Here is a 21,077-nt window from a genome sequence, read left to right as displayed (position 1 = left end):
AGATTGGGAGTCTGGAATTCTCAAGGAGGAGAAAAGGATAAACGTTTTTTTCCTCTGCATTCCTTCAGTTCAGTCGCTCAGTCGTGTCCGACTCTTTGCGACCCCATGAATTGCAGCACGCCAGGCCTCCCTGTCCATTACAAACTCCTGGAGTTTACTCAAACGCATGCTCATCGAGTCGGTGATACCATCCAGCCATCTCATCCTCTGTCCTCCCCTTCTCCTCCTGCCCCCAATCTCTCCCAGCATCAGGGCCTTTTCCAATGAGTCAACTCTTCCCATGAGGTGGCCAAAGTATTCGAGTTTCAGCTTCAACATCAATCCTTCCAATGAACACCCAGGACTTATCTCCTTCAGGATGGACTGGTTGGATCTCCTTGCAGTCCAAGCGACTCTCAAGAGTCTTCTCCAACACCACAGTTCAAAAGCATCAATTTTTCGGTGCTCAGCATTCTTCACAGTCCAACTCTAACATCCATACATGACCACTGGAAAAACCATAGCCTTGACCTAATGGACCTTTGTTGGCAAAGTAATATCTTTGCTTTTTAATAAGCTACCTAGGTTGGTCATAACTTTCCTTCCAAGGAGTAAGCGTCTTTTAATTTCTTGGCTACAGTCACCATCTGCAGTGATTTTGGAGCCCCCCAAAATAAAGTCTGACACTGTTTCCACTGTCTCCCCATCTATTTCCCATGAAATGATGGGACCAGATGCCATGATCTTAGTTTTCTGAATGTTGAGCTTTAAGCCAACTTTTTCACTCTACTCTTTCACTTTCATCAAGAGGATTTTTAGTTCCTCTTCACTTTCTGCCATAAGGGTGGTGTCATCTGCATATCTGAAGTTACTGATATTTCTTCCAGCCATCTTAATTCCAGCCCGTGTTTCTTCCAACGCAGTATTTCTCATGATGTACTCTGCATAGAAGTTAAATAAGCAGGGTGACAATACACAGCCTTGACGTACTCCTCTTCTTATTTGGAACCAGTCTGTTGTTCCATATCCAGTTCTAACTGTTGCTTCCTGACCTGCATACAGGTTTCTCAAGAGGCAGGTTAAGTGGTGTGGTATTCTAATCCCCTTCAGAATTTTCCAGTTTATTGTGATCCACACAGTCGAAGGCTTTGGCGTAGTCAATAAAGCAGAAATAGATGTTTTTCTGGAACTCTCTTGCTTTTGTGATGATCCAGCGGATATTGGCAATTTGATCTCTGGTTCCTCTGCCTTTTCTAAAACCAGCTTGAACATCTGGAAGTTCTCGGTTCACGTATTGCTGAAGCCTGGCTTGGAGAATTTTGAACATTACTAGCGTGTGAGATGAGTGCAATTGTGTGGTAGTTTGAGCATCCTTTGGGATTGCCTTTCTTAGGGATTGGAATGAAAATGGACATTTTCCAGTCCTGTGGCCACTGCTGAGTTTTCCAAATTTGCTGGCATATTGAGTGCAGCAATTTCACAGCATCATCTTTCAGGATTTGAAATAGCTCAACTGGAATCCCATCACATCCAATAGCTTTGTTCATAGTGATGCCTTCTAAGGCCCACTTGACTTCACATTCCAGGATGTCTGGCTCTAGGTGAGTGATCACACCATTGTGATTATCTGGGTCATGAAGGTCTTTTTTGTACAGTTCTTCTGTGTATTCTTGCCACCTCTTCTTAATATCTTCTGCTTCTGTTAGGTCCATACCATTTCTGTCTTTTATTGAGCCCACCTTTGTGTGAAATGTTCCCTTGATATCTCTAATTTTCTTGAAGTAATCTCTTGTCTTTCCCATTCTGTTGTTTTCCTCTATTTCTTTGCATTGATTGCTGAGGAAGGCCTTCTTATCTCTCCTAGCTATTCTCTGGAACTCTACATTCAAGTGGGAATATCTTTCCTTTTCTCCCTTGCTTTTCACGTCTCTTTGTTTCACAGCTATTTGTTAGGCCTCCTCAGACAACCATTTTGCCTTTTTGCATTTCTTTTCCATGGGGATGGTCTTGATCCCTGGCTCCTGTACAATGTCATGAACCTCCATCCATAGTTCATTGGGCTCTCTATCAGATCTAGTCCCTTAAATCTATTTCTCACTTCCACTGTATAGTCATAAGGGATTTGACTTAGGTTATATCTGAATGGTCTAGTGGTTATCCTTACTCTCTTCAGTTTAAGTCTGAATTTTGTAATAAGGAGTTCATGATCTGAGCCACAGTCAACTCCAGGTCTTGTTTTTGCTGACTGTATAGAGCTTCTCCATCTTTGGCTGCAAATAATATAATCAATCTGATTTCGGTGTTGACCATCTGGTGATGTCCATGTGTAGAGTCTTCTCTGTGTTGTTGGAAGAGGGTGTTTGCTATGACCATTGCATTATCTTGGCAAAACTCTTATTAGCCTTTGCCCTGCTTCATTCCATACTCCAAGGCCAAATTTGCCTGTTACTCCAGGTGTTTCTTGACTTCCTACTTTTGCATTCCAGTCCCCTATAATGAAAGGGACATTTTTTGGGGGTGTTAGTTCTAAAAGGTCTTGTAGGTCATCATAGAACCGTTCAACTGCGGCTTCTTTAGCATCACTGGTTGGGGCATAGGCTTGGATTACTGTGATATTGAATGGTTTGCCTTGGAAATGAACAGAGATCATTCCGTCGTTTTTGAGATTGCATCCAAGTACTGCATTTCAGACTCTTTTGTTGACTATGATGGCTACTCCATTTCTTCTAAAAGATTCCTGCCCATGGTAGTAGCTGTAATGGTCATCTGAGTTAAATTCACCCATTCCAGTCCATTTTAGTTTGCTGACTCCTAGAATGTCGAGATTCACTCTTGCCATTATTCCTTAGTCTTAGTCAATTACACAACTCAGTTTAAATCCCTGTACTAGGGATTATACAACAATGTATCCGGCTGGAGGATAGTTTCTGCTTCCTGAAAACCTTCTAACTAATCCTGATATCTTAGAATGTATATTATGGGAGTGGGTCTGGAGGATCTTTCTATTGTTAAATTCTAATCTAGTTATCCTAAAATGTAATTTGCAGGAGTAGGTCTGGTAAAATTTTCGCAAATTTGAGACATTCTTTTGACTCATTGTTATAACTAATTAAAGATATATAACTCCATTGCTAACACTAGCAATGGGATACTCTTTCTGCCCCCTTCTGATGTCTATGTCAGAAGTTTTCTCTACCCCTTTTATACTTTAATAAAATTCTATTGCACAAAAGCTTTGAGTGATCAAGCCTTGTCAGTGACCCTGGATTTAATTCTTCTCTTCCAGAGGCCAAGAATCCCGGCGTCTTTTCGTGGGTTAGCAAAAACCTTTCACTTGCCAAGTTTAAACTCCAGGTCAGTGCCTATAGGCAGAGAGGGGAGATTGAGGTGGCTCAGGCTGCCCAGCATCATTATCTTCTGGAGGCAGGCACCCTCTCCTCCATTCCCTGACTAGAATGGACATGCTGACCACAGGCATCCTGCAGTGTTCTCTGTCTGGCCAAGGCGTGGGGGTGCTTTTTGAGAACAGGAGCAGATGGTTGCACTGAGTAGGGCGTGTGATGCTCCAGGCTTCACTGAGTACCCAACAGCCTTAGAAAAAAGACTGAACCTATTGAGGATATCGTGTAACATAAATGTATGATTATATTTGGAAAAAAATATAGAGGACCAAGAAATAAACCCATGGACCTATGGTCAGTTAATCTTTGACAAAGGAGCCAAGAAAATTAAATGTGAAAAAGACAGTCTCTTAAGCAAGTCATGTTGGGAAAATTGTAAATCAGTGAAGTTAGAACACATCCTCACAGCATACACAAAGATAAGCTGGAAGTTAGAAAAGGAGCACAGAGGTAAATAGGACAAGAAACTATAAAGCTCACAGAAGAAAACATAGGCAAAACATTCTCTGACATAAATCATACCAATGTTTTCTTAGGTCAGTCTCTAAAGACAATAGAAATAAAAGCAAAAAAAAAAAAAAAATAAGGGGGGGGGGGAAGCAACAGTCAGAACTGGACATGGAACAGCAGACTGGTTCCAAATAGGAAAAGGAGTACATCAAGGCTGTATATTGTCACACTGCTTATTTAACTTATATGCAGAGTACATCATGAGAAATGCTGGGCTGGAAGAAGCACAAGCTGGAATCAAGATTGCCTGGAAAAATATCAGTAGCCTCAGATATGCAGATGACACCACCCTTATGGCAGAGTGAAAAAGAACTAAAGAGCCTCTTGATGAAAGTGAAAGAGGAGAGTTAAAAAGTTGGCTTAAAGCTCAACATTCAGAAAACCAAGGTCACGGCATCTGGTCCCATCACTTCATGGCAAATAGACGGGGAAACATTGGAAACAGTGGCTGACTTTATTTTTCTGGGCTCCAAAATCACTGCAGATGGTTATTGCAGCCATGAAATGAAAAGATGCTTACTCCTTGGAAGGAACGTTATGACCAACCTAGATAGCGTATTAAAAAGCAGAGACATTACTTTGCCAACAAAGGTCCATCTAGTCAAGGCTATGGTTTTGCCAGTGGTCACGTATGGTTGTGAGAGTTGGACTATAAAGAAAGCTGAGCACTGAAGAATTGATGCTTTTGAACTGTGATGTTGGAGAAGACTCTTGAGAGTCCCTTGGACTGGAAGGAGATCCAAACAGTCCATCCTAAAGAAGATCAATCCTGGGTGTTCACTGGAAGGACTAATGCCGAAGCTGAAACTCTAGTACTTTGGCCACCTCATGGGAAGAGTTGACTCATTGGAAAAGACCCTTATGCTTGGAGGGATTGGGGGCAAGAGGAGAAGGGGATGACAGAGGATGAGATGGTTGGATGACATCACTGACTTGATGAACATGGGTTTGGGTAGACTCTGGCAGTTGGTGATGGACAGGGAGGCCTGACATGCTGTCTTTCATGGGGTCACAAAGAGTTGGACACGGCTTAGCAACTGAACTGGACTGGACTGAATCAAGGTTACAAGCATTTTCACAGCAAAGAAAACCATAAACAAAACGAAAAGACAAACTATGGAGTGGGTGCAAATCTTTGCAAATGATGTGACTGACAAACGTTTAATTTCCAAAATATACAAACAGCTCATATGACTCAATAGCGATAACAGAAGAACAACTCAATCAAAAAATGGGCAGAAGACATAAATAGACATTTCTCCAAAGAAGACCTACAGATGGTCAAAATGCACATGAAAAGATACTCAACACTACATATTATTGCTGCTGGTACTGCTACTGCTAAGTCACTTCAATCGTGTCTGACTCTGTGCGACCCCATATACGGCAGCCCACCAGGCTCCCCGTCCTTGGGATTCTCCATGCAAGAACACTGGAGTGGGTTGCCATGTCCTTCTTCAGTGCATGAAAGTGAAAAGTCAAAGTGAAGTCGCTCAGTCGTGTCCGACTCTTAGTGATTCCATGAACTGTAGCCCACCAGGCTCCTCTGTCCATGGGATTTTCCAGGCAAGAGTACTGGAGTGGGGTGCCATTGCCTTCTCCGTACTTATCATTAGGGAAATGCAAATAAAATCGACAATGAGGTACCATCCCACACCAGTCAGAATACCCATCATTAAAGTCTACAAATGACAAATGCTGAAAAGGGTGTGGAGAAAATTGAATCCTCCTACACTGTTGGTGGGGTTTTAAGTTAATGCAGACACTATGGAAAATAGTATGGAGTTTCCTAAGAAAACTAAAATTAGAATTAGCAATACAATACAATCCATCAATTCTACTCTTGGGCATACATCTGGGCAAAGCTATAATTCAAAACAGACAGATGCACTCCTATGTTCATAGCAGCACTACTCACAATAGTCAAGACATGGAAATGCACTAAATGTCCATCTGCAGATGAAAGAAAAAGTTGCGGTAGATATATACAATGGAATAGTACTCAGCCACAAAAAGAATGAAATGATGTCATTTGCAGCAACACAAATACAACTAGAGAGTATCACACTAAGTGAAGGAAGTCAGAAAGAGGAAGATATTATATGTTATCACTAATATATGGAATATAAACCATAAAACAAATTAATCTATCTATGAAGCAGAAATAGAATCACAGACATAGAGAACAGACTTGTGTCTGCCATGGGGAAGGAGAGTGAGAGGAGTCAGACTAGGAGTTTTGGGTTAGTAGGTGCAAACTATCACATATAGAGAGAATGGAAACCAAGATCCTACTGTATAGCACAGGGAACTATATTCAATACCCTGAAATAAACCATAATGGAGAAGAATAAAATATATATGCATATAAACATGTGTGTGTATAACTGAGTCACTTTGCTATACAGCAGAAATAAACACAACCTTGTAAATCAATTTTTTAAAAGTAATCTTAATAATTCAGGGAAACACTCAGACAACATAAATTATTGAATAATTATATTTACTGTCCATATTCACCCAATAAATGCCAATCCTCTTAATATTAATTTTAAGAAGGAAAATGAAAAGAAAATATATGGTAGTCCACCTTCTGCAATAAAAATGTGAAATGAGAAAAAATGGTTTCTATTTTATTACATCAATTTCATCTCAATATATCATTAAAATATACACACAATATATGCTTGCTATAGAAAAAGTTGAAAAAAGAAAAGCATGTAAAGGAGAAAATAAATGCCACTTGTGTTTTTTCCTTTTAAACATAATTGCTTTGAATGTTTTGGTTCACTATCATTATAATTTTTTTCCCTTGGAAACTATGTTTAGAGTTATAAAAGCAATAACTAGCATTACCTTAGTAATTAACCCATGTACACCAAAGACTGCCTTGAAATTATTACCTAGTATAAAATCCAACCTGATTTGAATTAGTGGCACAGTTTTCTCTGAGATGAATTAGCATCCAAGTAGAGATTCACATCCAGATTAAATGAGCTGAAGGATGAACTGTACAGTCTTCTCTCTCTTATCTGTGCTTCAGGATAGAACATCTACCCCCAAGAAATCATTTTTTTTTAAATTTATGAGTTAAAATATGTGGACACTACTTTTAGGGGCACAATTAATAAACAGTTTTTGGAGCTAAACAGACTGCCTTCCTATCTTCCAGTTCCCATATTTTTGGAAGGTGGTAATTAGCAAAATAAGGAAGCCTGTGAATTGTAATACATACAAAACTTCTATTGCAAACAACCTTATTAAAATCTTGAAAAGTAAAAGAAAATGTGAATTCAAGTAAACATCATATTGATGAAAAGATCTGTAATGCTGTTATTTAACATTAATAGAATTTGGGAGGAAAATGATTATACCAAGATATAGATAAGTCCATTTAAGAGACTCCAGACATTTTTCTTTTTGTTCTTTCCAGGCTTCTTTTCTTAACACAAGGTCTGATGACCTTTGAGGTTCCTCCCAATTTCAAGATTTTACAATTCTCTAAGTTGGTAAATGGGGAGTTGTCCATCCTTAAAACGCTGTTCTCTCTGTCAGCTCTATCCACACACATCACATGAATTTCCACTTTCATACTTTAGCAAGTAACAATAATATTTTGCATTGCTTATTGCTCTGTAATTTGCTAAATTCTCTTCATATGCTATCTTATTCAACCTTAGCAATGATACTATGGGGTAGATGGCATCATCCCTGTTTTAGAAAGAAAGAAATAGACCCAGAGAGAGTTACTCATTCTGTTTTCTCTACTTAGACTATCTATAAGGTCCACCTTTGATATATATATTTTGTGCAGAAAACACAAGCTGATTAAGATCTAACTTGAATTCACATTATACTTATCTAAATTCCTATTGTGGTTAAAGTATGTTCTATATATTTTTCTACTGTAGTGTTACTTGTCTATCTTATCCTGTGTGTTTTGCAAAGAAATGTACATTTTTGCAATCAGTGGGCTTGAATCTTGACTTTGCCACATTCTAGTTGCATGACTTTGAGCAAGTTGCCTAAGTTCTCTGAACCTGAGTCCCTCTATCTGTAAGATGAGGAAAACAATCCTTACCTCACAAGATAGTTTTGCTTATTATATAAGATAATGGATTTAAAAGTATATTTCCATGTCCCCCATGAGGCTATAATCCCCAGAACAGAAGTACTTTATCTTAAACCTCTGTAGCTTCCCCAACAGAATTTAGTTAATAGTAAATATTTGAAATCTACCTCTCCATGGACTAGAAAGGCTTGGTGTGCATGTGTGGGAAACAGGTGGCTACTTCATAATGCATATAGCTCACATTCCAGTGTCTTTGAGTCTAATTACCAAAATTTCTTTTGATGGATTTGACTAAACTTTTAATATGCTAATTAGTAGATTAATAGCTTCCACATTTACAAACCATCATCAGATAAGTGGAATCTCTTTAATTTTAATGCATTGGCTCCAGGGAAATTACACATTTTCTGAAATCATTCTTAGCAACGATTTTAGATACTGAAGGGGAGCAGAATACATGACCCTAAATTATGCTAGGTTGGCATGTGGATTATTTTGAACTGAAGGCTATCAAGATCCAGCTGACTTAAGAAAAACTTTTCAGTTCAGTTCAGTCATGTCCAACTCTTTGCGTCCCCATGGACTGCAGCATGCCAGGCTTTCCTGTCCATCACCAGCTCCAGGAACTTACTCAAATTCATGTCCATTGAGTCGGTGATGGCATCCAACCATCTCATTCTCCATGATCACCTTCTCCTCCTGCCTTCAATCTTTCCTAGCATCAGGGCCTTTTCCAGTTAGTTCTTCCTATCAGGGGACTAAAACATTGGAGGTTCAGCTTCAGCATCAGTCCTTCCAATGAATATTCAGGACTGATTTCCTTTAGGATGAACTGATTGGATCTCCTTGCAGTCCAAAGAACTCTCAAGAGTCTTCTCCATCACCACCATTCAAAAGCATCAATCCTTTGGTGCTTAGCTTTCTTTATAGTCCAACTCTCATATCCATACATGACTACTGGAAAAACCATAGCTTTGACTAGATGGACCTTTGTTGGCAAAGTAATGTCTCTGCTTTTTAACATGCTGTCTAGATTGGTCATAGCTTTTCTTCCAAGGAGCAAGTGTCCTTTAACTTCATGGCTGTAGTCACCACCTGCAGTGATTTTGGAGCCCCCAAAATTAAAGTCTCTCACTGTTTCCATTGTTTCCCCATCTATTTGCTATGAAGTGATGAAAACCTTTTGCTTGTTCCTTAACTACCTAAAATAATTTAATTAAGAGGCTGGCTCAGAGAAAGAGCTATTGCAAGAAGTAAGTTTTGTTTGTATGTGTAGACAAGTATCTAATTATCAAACATTTATTTTTCTTACTGTCCTGTGAATTACCCTCTTCCCCTTTGAAGCTCTAGGCCCCTGACCCATTCCTTAGCTCTGGATGGTATTTAAGCCTCAACAGACACACTTTCTTTTGGGTTCTATGTTTTTATGGGACCCTCATGCATATATAACTAAATTTGTTTTTCTCTTGTTAATATGTCTCATATCAATTTAATTACTAGACCAGTCAATAGAACCAAGAAGTTAACAGGAAATATTCTCCCTGCCCTACAACATAAACTCTCTATTGGTGGCACTTGTTGTTGCTGTGACATCAATAATAAAGAGTCACTCTACTCATTAACAGAGTTAACTTGCTTTAAACTCCTTAAAGCCTGCAACTATATTTATTGTGGAGGAAACTGATGAAAGAAGCATGTAAAAGTTAAAGTAAGGAGTACAGTAGTTGCTACAAAGGTCTATACTAATGGAGTGAATGTGATAGATGATCCTTAAATAAATGGATATTTTCTTGTATACCATTCTTTATTCTTTCTCTCTCTGTTGCACACCTGAGAGCGAGAGCTCTAAATATTATATTTAAATACCCATTTTGTCTAGTGATCATAAAGTCATTGAATGTGGTTAGCAAATTCAGTTTCAAATGTTAATATTTTAAAAAATATATAAAATGTATAAAATATTTTAATTTTACTATATATAAAACAGTAACCATTTCTTTAAATTAGTTGTCTAGATGAGTTTCACTTATTTGAAGCTTAGATAAGATCATCTAGACAGCTTGGGAAGAAAGTACACAAAACCACTGGACCATTCAGACCTAAATCAAATCCCTTAAGATTATACAGTGGAAGTGACAAATAAATTCAAGGGATTATATCTGATAGACAAAGTGCCTGAAGAACTATGGGCGAAGGTTCATGCCATTGTACAGGAGACAGTGATCAAGACCATCCAAAAGAAAAAGAAATGAAAAAAGGCCAAATGGTTGTCTGAGGAGGCCTTACAAATAGCTGTGAAAAGAAGAGAAGCTAAAGGCAAAGAAGAAAAGGAAAGACATGCCTATCTGAATGCAGAGTTCCAAAGATTAGGAAGGAGAGATAAGAAAGTTTTCCTCAGGGACCAATGAAAAGAAATACAGGGAAACAATAGAATGGGAAAGACTAGAGATTGCTTCAAGAAAATTAGAGATACCAAGGGAACATTTCATCCAAAATGGGCACACTAAAGAACAGAATTGATATGGACCTAACAGAAGTAGAAGATACTAAGAAGTGGTTGCAAGAATGCACAGAACTGTCCAAAAAAGATCTTCATGGCCCAGATAACCATGATGGGTTTATCACTCACATATAGCCAAATCATCCTGGAATGCAAAGTCAAGTGGGGCTTAGGAAGCATCACTATGAAGAAAGCTAGTGGAGGTGATGTGATTCCAATTGAGCTATTTCGAATCCTAAAAGCTGAGGCTGTTAAAGTGCTGGACTCAACATGCCAACAAATTTGGAAAACTCAGCAGTGGCCACAGGACTGGAAGAGGTCAGTTTTCATTCCAATCCCAAAGAAAGGCAATGCCAAAGAATCTTCAAACTACCCTACAATTGCATTCATCTCACACATTAGCAAAGTAATGCTCAAAATTCTCCAAGCCAGGCTTCAACAATACATGAACAATGGATCTCCAGATGTTCAAGCTGGTTTTAGAAAAGGCAGAGGAACCAGAGATCAAACTGCCAACATCCATTAGATCATCAAAAAAGCAAGAGAATTTCAGAAAAAAAACATCTACTTCTGCTTTATTGACTACGCCAAAGCCTTTGTGTGGATCACAAAAAACTTTGGAAAATTCTTAAAGAGATGGGAATTGCAGACCACCTTACCTGCCTCCTAAGAAATCTGTATGCAGGTTAAGAAGCAACAGTTAGAACTGGACATGGAACAACAGACTGGTTCTGAATTGGGAAAGGGGTATGTCAAGGATGTATGTTGTCACCTTGCATGTTTAACTTATATGCAGAGTACATCAAGCAAAATGCCGGGCTGGATGAAGCACAAGCTGGAATCAAGATTGCTAGGAGAAATATCAATACCCTTAGATATGCAGGTAACACCACCCTTATGGCAGAAGGCGAAGAAGAACTCAAGAACCTCTTGATAAAAGTGAAAGAAGAGAATGAAAATGTTCACGTAAAGCTCAGCATTAAAAAAGCTAAGATCATGGCATCTGGTCCCATCACTTCATGGCAAACAAATAGCGAAACAAAGGGAAAAGTGACAGACTATTTTTTGGGGTCTCAAAAATCACTGCAGATGGTGCCTGCAGCCATGAAATTAAAAGAAGCTTGCTCCTTGGAAAAAAAGATATGATCAACCTAGACATCAGATTAAAAAGAAGAGACATTACTTTGCTGACAAAGGTCCATGTAGTCAAAGCTGTTGTTTTTCCAGTAGTCATGTATGGATATGAGAGTTGGACTATAAAGAAAACTGAGTGCCAAAGAATTGATGCTTTTGAACTATGGTGTTGGAGAAGACTCTAGAGAGTCCTTTGGACTGCAAGGAGTTCAAACCACTCAATTCTGAGTGAAATCAGTCCTGGATATTCATTGGAAGGACTGACGCTGAAGCTACCCTCCAATACTTTGGTCACCTGATGGGGAGAACTGACTCATTTGAAAAGATCCTGACGCTGGGAATGATTAAAGGCAGGAAGAGAAGGGGATGATGGAGGATGAGATGGCTGGATGGCATCATCACCTCAATGGACATGAGTTGAGCAAGCTCTCGGAATTGTTGATGGACAGGGAAGTCTGGTGTGCGGCATTCCATGGGATCGCAGAGAGTTGGGCATGACTGAGCAACTGAACTGAACTGAGACAGCTTGGTGTAGTGAAAAAAAAAAAAAGATTTGACTTAGAGACAGACAGACCAGAGTTGGATTTCTAGATCTATCATATAATAGCTATATGTGTGCTGTGCTCAGTTGTTCATTCGTGTTCAATTCTTTGTGACCCCAGCCTCCTCTGTCTATGGGGATCTCCAGACAAGCATATTTGGGTGGGTTGCCATGCCCTCCTCTAATAGCTATCTGATTTTGTGCAAACTTCTGAGACTGATTTTCTGAATTTATTATGTGAGAATAAATCATGAAATGCCATTTTTTTGAGGCTCAAATGAGATGTTATATCTTAAGATACTTTTAAAATGTAAAAGTTTGCATTAATTATACCCCAATAAATCTACTAATGTAATTGAATGTTTATTATAACATGCAGAAAGTTTGTGTAATTGTTCTTTTCCTTTTGAGGTATAAAATGGCATCCTAAAATCTATACAATTTCAATATTTTTATTCTAATTAAAAATAGTATCACAGAATGTCAGCGATGAAATAAATTTTAGAGCTAATCTGTTTTGTCACTGTGTAGAGAGGAGCTTTGAATCCATGATGGAAAGGGATTTGCCTTAGCTTATGGAATTAGTAGTGAAACCAAAATTGGAATTCTGGTCCCTTTCTTCCAGGCTAGGGCCTTTCTACTCAACTAAAATTCTTCATTGCAATGGTGTTTAAGTTTTGTTATGAAACTATTGTCCATCCTCAAATTTCCCTTTATTTCCGTGAATCAAGATATTTATATGCATTATTAGGCAGGATTCTCCTTGAGGAACGATCACTTTACATGAAGAAGATAACCTAGGAGGCAATTCTTCCATACATCTTTAAACTCTTCCTGCTAGTATATTGGCAACTACTGCATAGATCCTGGATCAATAGGAAGGAAAGTCAAGAAATGTGATCCAGCTGAGGGGTAAGCTATTCCTTCTCAGGGATATTCAGATCTTGGCCTTTTGGGGAGCAACAAAGAGAAAATGTTACCAACTAGCACGGTGATAAGTGTTCCTTTAGTGTTCATCTGACTCCTTTTCCCCTGGCACTGCCATAGAATTTTATTATCTACAAAGTAGGTTTACATTTATTACCTCAAATTATTCTCACAACTACATGAGGTAGTGATTATAATTCCCATATTACAGATGAGAAAATTGAAACTCCGGTAGATTAAATGAATTACTCAAAGTTACATGGTAAATAAGAGGCAAAACTTTCAATTCAAATTCTGTCTTCAAATCAAAGTATCTTGCCCATATACAATAGTTGTCTATAACTTTGGCATACTTAATGAATTCTGAAAATATTATTAAAGATGCAATTAAAAGTTAATGAATACATGTGGGAAAAGTTCTAAAAGGCTGTAATTTTAAAATAGACATATTTCTACCTCTCTGAAACTGCATAAAGTTTTATAAATTATAAAGATAAAAGAGCTTTAAGTTCATTAGACTGATCAAGTGTCCAAAAGTATGTGACACAAATCTAGATTCAGTCAGAACGAACTGCACTGTTGCTTTAGCTAAATAAAAATATCTCAGAATGGAAGTCTTAATTTCTACACATAACAGGACATATTTGCTCTGGAAAATTTGGTTTCTATTTACATAATCTATGGAAAAAATAAGGAAAAAAGTCATAGTCACAGTTTTTTCACTACTGAGAATGATTGCTTCTTTCTGTAGTGTTAATTTTCCTTTGGTTGCATATACTTGAATTGCTGAAGCACTTTTTGAACATACTATGTGAAAAACTTTCCTGGAAAACTAAAATTAAGTAGAGATACAATTCTTCATGAGCAAACCATGAAATGATAAAGTCATAGTTTTCTCTTAGATATTTATTCTTATCTAAATTCAGTGTTACATGTCAGAAAGACCTGGATCTAAAACACAACCCAGAATTTAATAATTACATGACCTTAGGCAAGTGAAGTAATCTGTTCAAGACTGTTTCCTATGTGTAAAGTAGAGATGGTCGTAGTATGTACACTGTTAGATTGTTATGAGGATTAAATGAGATAGCATATGTAAAGTTCTTGGTACTTGATAAAGCTCAATAAATGATAGTCCCTTTACTCTCACTGTGGTCCTGTGATCAAGTTGGCTAGTTTTCTGTGATTATGGTTTTACTGTGTCTGCTCTCTGATGCCCTCTCCCAACACCTATCGTCTTACTTGAGTTTCTCTTACCTTGGACATGGGGTATATCTTCACGGCTGCTCCAGCAAAATGCAGCTGCTGCTCCTTACCTTGGACGAGGGGTATCTTCCCATGGTCTTGTCTAACTCAATGAAACTAAACCATGCCATGTGGGGCCACCCAAGACGGTCGGGTCATGGTGGAGAAGTCTGACAGAATGTGGTCCACTGGAGAAGGGAATGGCAAACCACTTCAGTATTCTTGCCTTAAGAAACCCATGAACAGTATGAGAAGGCAAAAAGAAAGGATACTGAAAGAGAAACTCCCCAGGTCAGTAGGTGCCCAATATGCTACTGGAGATCAGTGGAGAAATAACTCCAGGAAGAATGAAGGGATGGAGCCAAAGCAAAAACAATACCCAGTTGTGGATGGGACTGGTGATAGAAGTAAGGTCTGATGCTCTACAGAGCAATATTGCATAGGAACCTGGAATGTTAGGTCCATGAATCAAGGCAAATTGGAAGTGGTCAAACGGGAGATGGCAAGAGTGAAAGTCGACATTCTAAGAATCAGCGAACTAAGATGGACTGGAATGGGTGAATTTAACTCAGATGACCATTATAGCTACTACTGTGGGCAGGAATCCCTTAGAAGAAATGGAGTAGTCATCAGAGTCAACAAAAGATTCCAAAATGCAGTACTTGGATGCAATCTCAAAAACGACTGAATGATCTCTGTTCATTTCCAAGGCAAACCATTCAATATCACGGTAATCCAAGCCTATGCCCCAACCAGTAACGCTGAAGAAGCCGAAGTTGAATGGTTCTATAAAGACCTACAAGACCTTTTAGAACTAACACCCTAAAAAAGATGTCCTTTTCATTATAGGGGACTGGAATGCAAAAGTAGGAAGTCAAGAAACACCTGGAGTAACAGGCAAATTTGGCCTTGGAGTACGGAATGAAGCAGGGAAAAGTCTAACAGAGTTTTGCCAAGAGAATGCACTGGCCATAACAAACACCCTCTTCCAACAACACAAGAGAAGACTCTACACATGGATATCACCAGAAGGCCAACACCGAAATCAGATTTGATTATATTCTTTGCAGCCAAAGATGGAGAAGCTCTACACAGTCAGCAAAAACAAGACGGGAGCTGACTGTGGCTCAGATCATGAACTCCTTATTGCGAAATTCAGACTTAAACTGAAGAAAGTAGGGATAACCACTAGACCATTCAGGTATAACCTAAATCAAATCCCTTATGACTATACAGTGGAAGTGAGAAATAGATTTAAGGGACTAGATCTGATAGACAGAGAGCCTGATGAACTGTGGATGGAGGTTCATGACATTTTACAGGAGACAGGGATCAAGACCATCGCCATGGAAAAGAAATGCAAAAAGGCAAAATGGTTGTCTGAGGAGGCCTTACAAATAGCTGTGAAACAAAGAGATGTGAAAAGCAAGGGAGAAAAGGAAAGATATTCCCATTTGAATGCAGAGTTGCAAAGAATAGCCAGGAGAGACGCCAGCCTTCCTCAGTGATTAATGCAAAGAAATAGAGGAAAACGACAGAATGGGAAAGACTAGAGATCTATTCAAAGAAATTAGAGATACCAAGGGAACATTTCATGCAAAAATGGGTTCAATAAAGGACAGAAATGGTATGGACCTAACAGAAGCAGAAGATATTAAGAAGAGGTGGCAAGAATACACAGAAGAACTATACAAAAAAGATCTTCATGACCCAGATAATCACAATGATGTGATCACTCACCTAGAGCCAGACATCCTGGAATGTGAAGTCAAGTGGGCCTTAGAAGGCATCATTATGAACAAAGCTAGTGGATGTGATGGAATTCCAGTTCAGCTATTTCAAATCCTGAAAGATGATGCTGTGAAAGTTCTGCACTCAATATGCCAGCAAATTTGGAAAACTCAGCAGTGGCCACAGGACTGGAAGAGGTCAGTTTTCATTCCAATCCCTAAGAAAGGCAATCCCAAAGAAGGCTCAGACTACCACACAATTGCACTCATCTCACACGTTAGTAAAGTAATGTTCAAATTTCTGCAAGCCAGGCATCAGCAATACGTGAGCCGAGAACTTCCAGATGTTCAAGCTGGTTTTAGAAAAGGCAGGGGAACCAGAGATCAAATTGCCAATATCCACTGGATCATCAAAAAAGCAGGATAGTTCCAGAAAAACATCTATTTCTGCTTTATTGACCACGCCAAAGCCTTCGACTGTGTGGATCACAATAAACTGGAAAATTCTGAAGGAGATGGGAATACCAGACCACCTGACCTGCCTCTTGAGAAACCTGTATGCAGATCAAGAAGCAACAGTTAGAACTGGACATGGAACAACAGACTGGTTCCAAATAGGAAAAGGAGTACATCAAGGCTGTGTATTGTCACCCTGCTTATTTAACTTCTATACACAGTACATCATAAGAAACGTTGGTTTGGAAGAAGCACAAGCTGGAATCAAGATGGCCGGGGAGAAATATCCATAACCTCAGTTATGCAAATGACACTACCCTTATGGCAGAAAGCGAAGAGGAACTAAAGAAAGCTGAGCACCAAGAAATTGATGCTTTTGAACTATCGTGTTGGAGAAGACTCTTGAGATTCCCTTGGACTGCAAGGAAATCCAACCAGTCCATCCTGAAGGAGATCAGTCCTGGGCGTTCTTTGGAAGTACTGATGCTGAAGCTGAAACTCCAATACTTTGGCTACCTCATGCGAAGAGTTGACTCATTGGAAAAGACCCTGATGCTTGGAGGGATTGGGGGCAGGAGGAGAAGGGGACGACAGAGGATGAGATAGCTGGATGGCATCACCGACTCGGGCATGAGTTTGAGTAAACTCCGGAAGTTGGTGATGGACAGGGAGGCCTGGTGTGCTGGGATTCATGGGATTGCAAAGAGTCAGACATGGCTGAGCGACTGAACTGACTGACTAACTGACTTTCACTCCCTCCTCTTGCTCCCTCCTATGGTGATTTCCTATTGCAAAAGTCTACTTTCTTCAAGCTAAGAAGATAATCCTTTTAGCTGTGTTCCTCAAGTTTTCACTATTGTTTTGATGGCTCAACATTTCTGAAAGGTTAACTTTCTTTTAAAATTCATTTCAGCTTGACAATATTCTCACTATATTTTTTCCAACACACACACATACACTCACCCCAACAACAATAAGCATCAAAGTACTCACCTCTTAACATCTTAGACATTTACAATATCTGACACAGATTTTCAGCAAGCCCAATTCTTCTTTGGAAGCATGTAGTCCACATCTGTATTTCTTACTTGTGTGGCTTATCCATTACACCATGGCTTTTATCCTCTGTTGTTGAGGCAGGAATGTCGAGTTGAAAGCCTTAGGAAAGGGAGATTCCAATAGACTTACATGAGCAGAAGGCAAATCTATGCTGGGAGCTCAATAAGTTATCCTGTGAAGCACACTTTACCCTTGTAAAGTTCAGTACTGTAGTCACGGAAGCAAGAGATTTGGATCTCAAAGGTTTATAGTTCTTTTCAATAATTGTGCTACTCTGAGGTATAGCACTCTTTTACTCTCATATATATCGACACTCGGAATTTAACACAGGTCTACAGAACTTATCTCATGACTGTGGATAAGGCTCAGTCTTTAAAAATAAAGTAACTGAATTATATACACACATGTGCACACACATATATTTAAAAAGGAAAATCAGAGATGAATAGTGATTAAAAAAAGAAAGCTACTTTATCTAGACTTCTCATTGAATAACAGAATGTTTCCAGATAGATCCTATGTACAATTTGCAGATTAGGTATGACTATATCCTCTTGTTATTAATCCCCCAGAAAACAAAATAAGATAATAAATCTTAGAGGTTCACAATTTAGAATAAACATTAATTTCCTAATGACTCAAAGTATATCAAATTTCTACCTTGAAGAGCTTTTCTATCTTTCAGTTGGCTCACAGTCCAATTAGCAAAAAGACACAGATGCAATTTATAAAGTTGAGAAAAATAAGAAAAACACTTGGATAAGACTAGTTTTGAAACTTCTACCTATTTCCTTTTACCTCACCTCAAAAGAAATGAATAATTAATCTTTTTGGAAAATTTTAAATGCCAAATCATTACACTAATAGCAAATTTAATGTGAAGTGAAAGTGTTAGTTGCTCAGTCATGTCTGACTCTTTGCAACCCCCTGAACTATAGCCTGCCAGGCTCCTCTGTCTATGGAATTCTCCAGGCAAGAATACTGGAGTGGGTAGCCATTCCTTTCTCCAGAGGATCTTCCCAACCCAGAGTTCAAACCCAGGTCTCCTGAATTACAGACAGATTCCTTACCATCTGAGCCACTACCTTCTAATTTCAAGTAGGGGCTCCCCTGGTGACTCAGCAGTAAAGAATCCACCTGCCACTGCAGTAGACATGGCTTCTATTCCTGGGTTGGGAAGATCTCCTGGAGAAGGAAATGGCAACCCATTTCAGTATTCTTGCCTAGTAAATCCCAGGGACAGAGGAGCCTGGTGGGCTACAGTCCATGGAGTCACAGAGAGTCAGATACGACTTAGCGACTAAAACAACAAAACGATTTTAAGTAGTTCAAAACATGTTTCCCATCTAAGAGTTGGATCATTAAACCAGGAGCCAAGTATGGTCTGACAAAGTTTTGTGGACATTCTTATCATTATCCTCACTTCCTATCTTTGGGTATTTTCCCATTTCCTGAATATGAGTAGTGTGTGTGTGACTATATTTTTCAAACTCCAAATCAGGCCATAAAATGTGATAAATGATGTTTTTGTGTTACTTCTAGGTGCCAGATGCAATCCAGGAGATGTAACTTTGATTTGAAAAACTGAGACTTCCTGGGACACTGTCGTGGTTTGGAAGGCTACTAGGAAATAAGCTTTGAAATTTAGAATGTCTTGGAAATTTTGGTTACTGTATGAATAGTCATGCAGTCATTAGTCATTGACTCAGGCATCTAATAGGTAAAAAAAAATCAATTTAAAGTCAAGATATGAGAAACTGGTAATAATATTTAACCACAAACTATTAGAGAATATATTTAACATTTAATTTGGGCATATATGAATTTCAAGAAAATGGCATGCATTGTAGATTTATTCAAATAGGCCCCAAAATTTCATAACATATGAAATATGTTCAAGAGTGAGACACTGTTCTTGGATTGCTAACTCTTGTGTGTATTTTCAGGATCTTAGAGTTACTGCAGGCAGTAACCTGATATCACCTATTTGTGGGAAAATATATTCTCATGAGTTGCTGGTGTTTAAGCTGGCCATACCAGCAAATATAATATTAGGTGTAGCTCCTTGTTGCCACAGTTATGATGATGAAAGGATCAATCTTGTTTACCCACATTTGCCCCTTCTGATTTTACAGTTTTAATGATTTAGAGATTTAATAATACTACACTTGTGGGTAGCCAAAAAAAAAAAAAAAAAAGCTCACAGTCTGCCTCTGGAATCTAGAAGGACACTAAAGACAGGGTGAAGACAGGGTGATTTTTATTCATCTCTAAGTCCCCTGTGCTGAACCTCACATGCAATAGATGCCCCACAAATATCTGCTAAATAGCTCACAAAATCCCCAAGGAAGAAAGCATTTTCCCCACATTCCAAGCTTTTCTGTTTCTCTTCATCACTGAATAGTAGCTAGATCCTTGAAGTGACTGTCATCTTTTAGGCAACTGAGATAGGAAGCAATGTTTTGAGACACAAGTAATCGTTATTCACACAAAAGTGCAAATGTGCATATGTGTCTTAGAGAAGCTGTTACTCGTCTACTTTCCTATGTTCCCAGGATGAACAAGATATAAGGCATACTTCCAAGTGCCATCTGTGAAACTCAAAGTCCTTAAAAGAAGCAGTAGTATGTTGCAGCTTGGCTGTTTAAGCTAATTCCTTGTAGTGGGTTAAGAAGCACAACTGGTGACTATTAACTACATATCCCCCTCAGAGTGAAATCTCTCTAGAGTACAGAAGGTGCTAAAGAAGGTTCAGAAAGCATGTCAGTCTTTGCTAGCTTTCCAGAAATCTAATCTTCACAATGGTCTGACTGAAGAGAGAGAGGCATTGGGAGGGAGACAGAAAGAAAATCAAATCAAAATAAACATGATCAAACAATAGCAAAGAATAAATACATTAACAACAGAATCACAAGAATTTTCCAAATTCCATGAATAAGCTAAAGGGCTACATATTAGAACAGATGACCCCCACAAAAAGAAGTAAGTCTCTATTAGAAAAAGCAGTCAAATTGTAGACTTGTCTCCTATTTCTTAACCATTTGGAAAGAAGAATCATTTCCCTTTGTACAGCTGATGAGTCAGAAACCAATTTTTTTTTCCCTTGATGGGGGAAAAAAAAAACCTTTCCTTTGCTCAAATATATATTTTTACATATGCATATACAAATATGCACGTGTGCTCAGTTGCTTCAGTCATGTTTGACTCTTTGCAACCCTATGGATTGCAGCCCAACAGGCTGCTCTGTCCATGAGATTCTCCAAGCAAGAATACTGGAGTGGGTTGCCATGGCCTCCTCCCAGGGATCTTTCCAACCCAGGGGTTGAACCCATGTCTCATATGTCTCCTTCATTGCAGATGGATTATTTACCATTGGGGAAGCCCGATAGATAGATAGATAGATAGATAGATAGATAGATAGATAGATAGATATCAACATATATTGAGGAACATATCACTGTAATAGACAGTCCATATATAGTAAACCATTAATTTAGGTTAAGCCAGTAAGAGCCAAACAGAT

The 21,077-nt window shown here is 38.7% G+C and overlaps 1 protein-coding gene across 2 annotated transcripts in view; it reads right to left on the bottom strand.

Annotated features, from left to right (window-relative positions):
* The window catches only part of ZC3H12B (zinc finger CCCH-type containing 12B), a 668,157-nt gene that overhangs the window by 173,949 nt on the left and 473,131 nt on the right, over positions 1-21,077 (bottom strand). For both annotated transcript variants that reach the window (XM_070462069.1, XM_070462068.1), the window contains one exon: positions 17,489-17,653. The gene's annotated coding sequence lies outside the window, so the exon portion shown is untranslated. The remainder of the gene's footprint in view (positions 1-17,488; positions 17,654-21,077) is intronic.

Source organism: Odocoileus virginianus, chromosome X, assembly GCF_023699985.2.
Source record: "Odocoileus virginianus isolate 20LAN1187 ecotype Illinois chromosome X, Ovbor_1.2, whole genome shotgun sequence".
Classification (NCBI taxonomy): Eukaryota; Metazoa; Chordata; class Mammalia; order Artiodactyla; family Cervidae; genus Odocoileus; species Odocoileus virginianus.
This window is presented reverse-complemented; position numbering and strand designations above follow the sequence as displayed.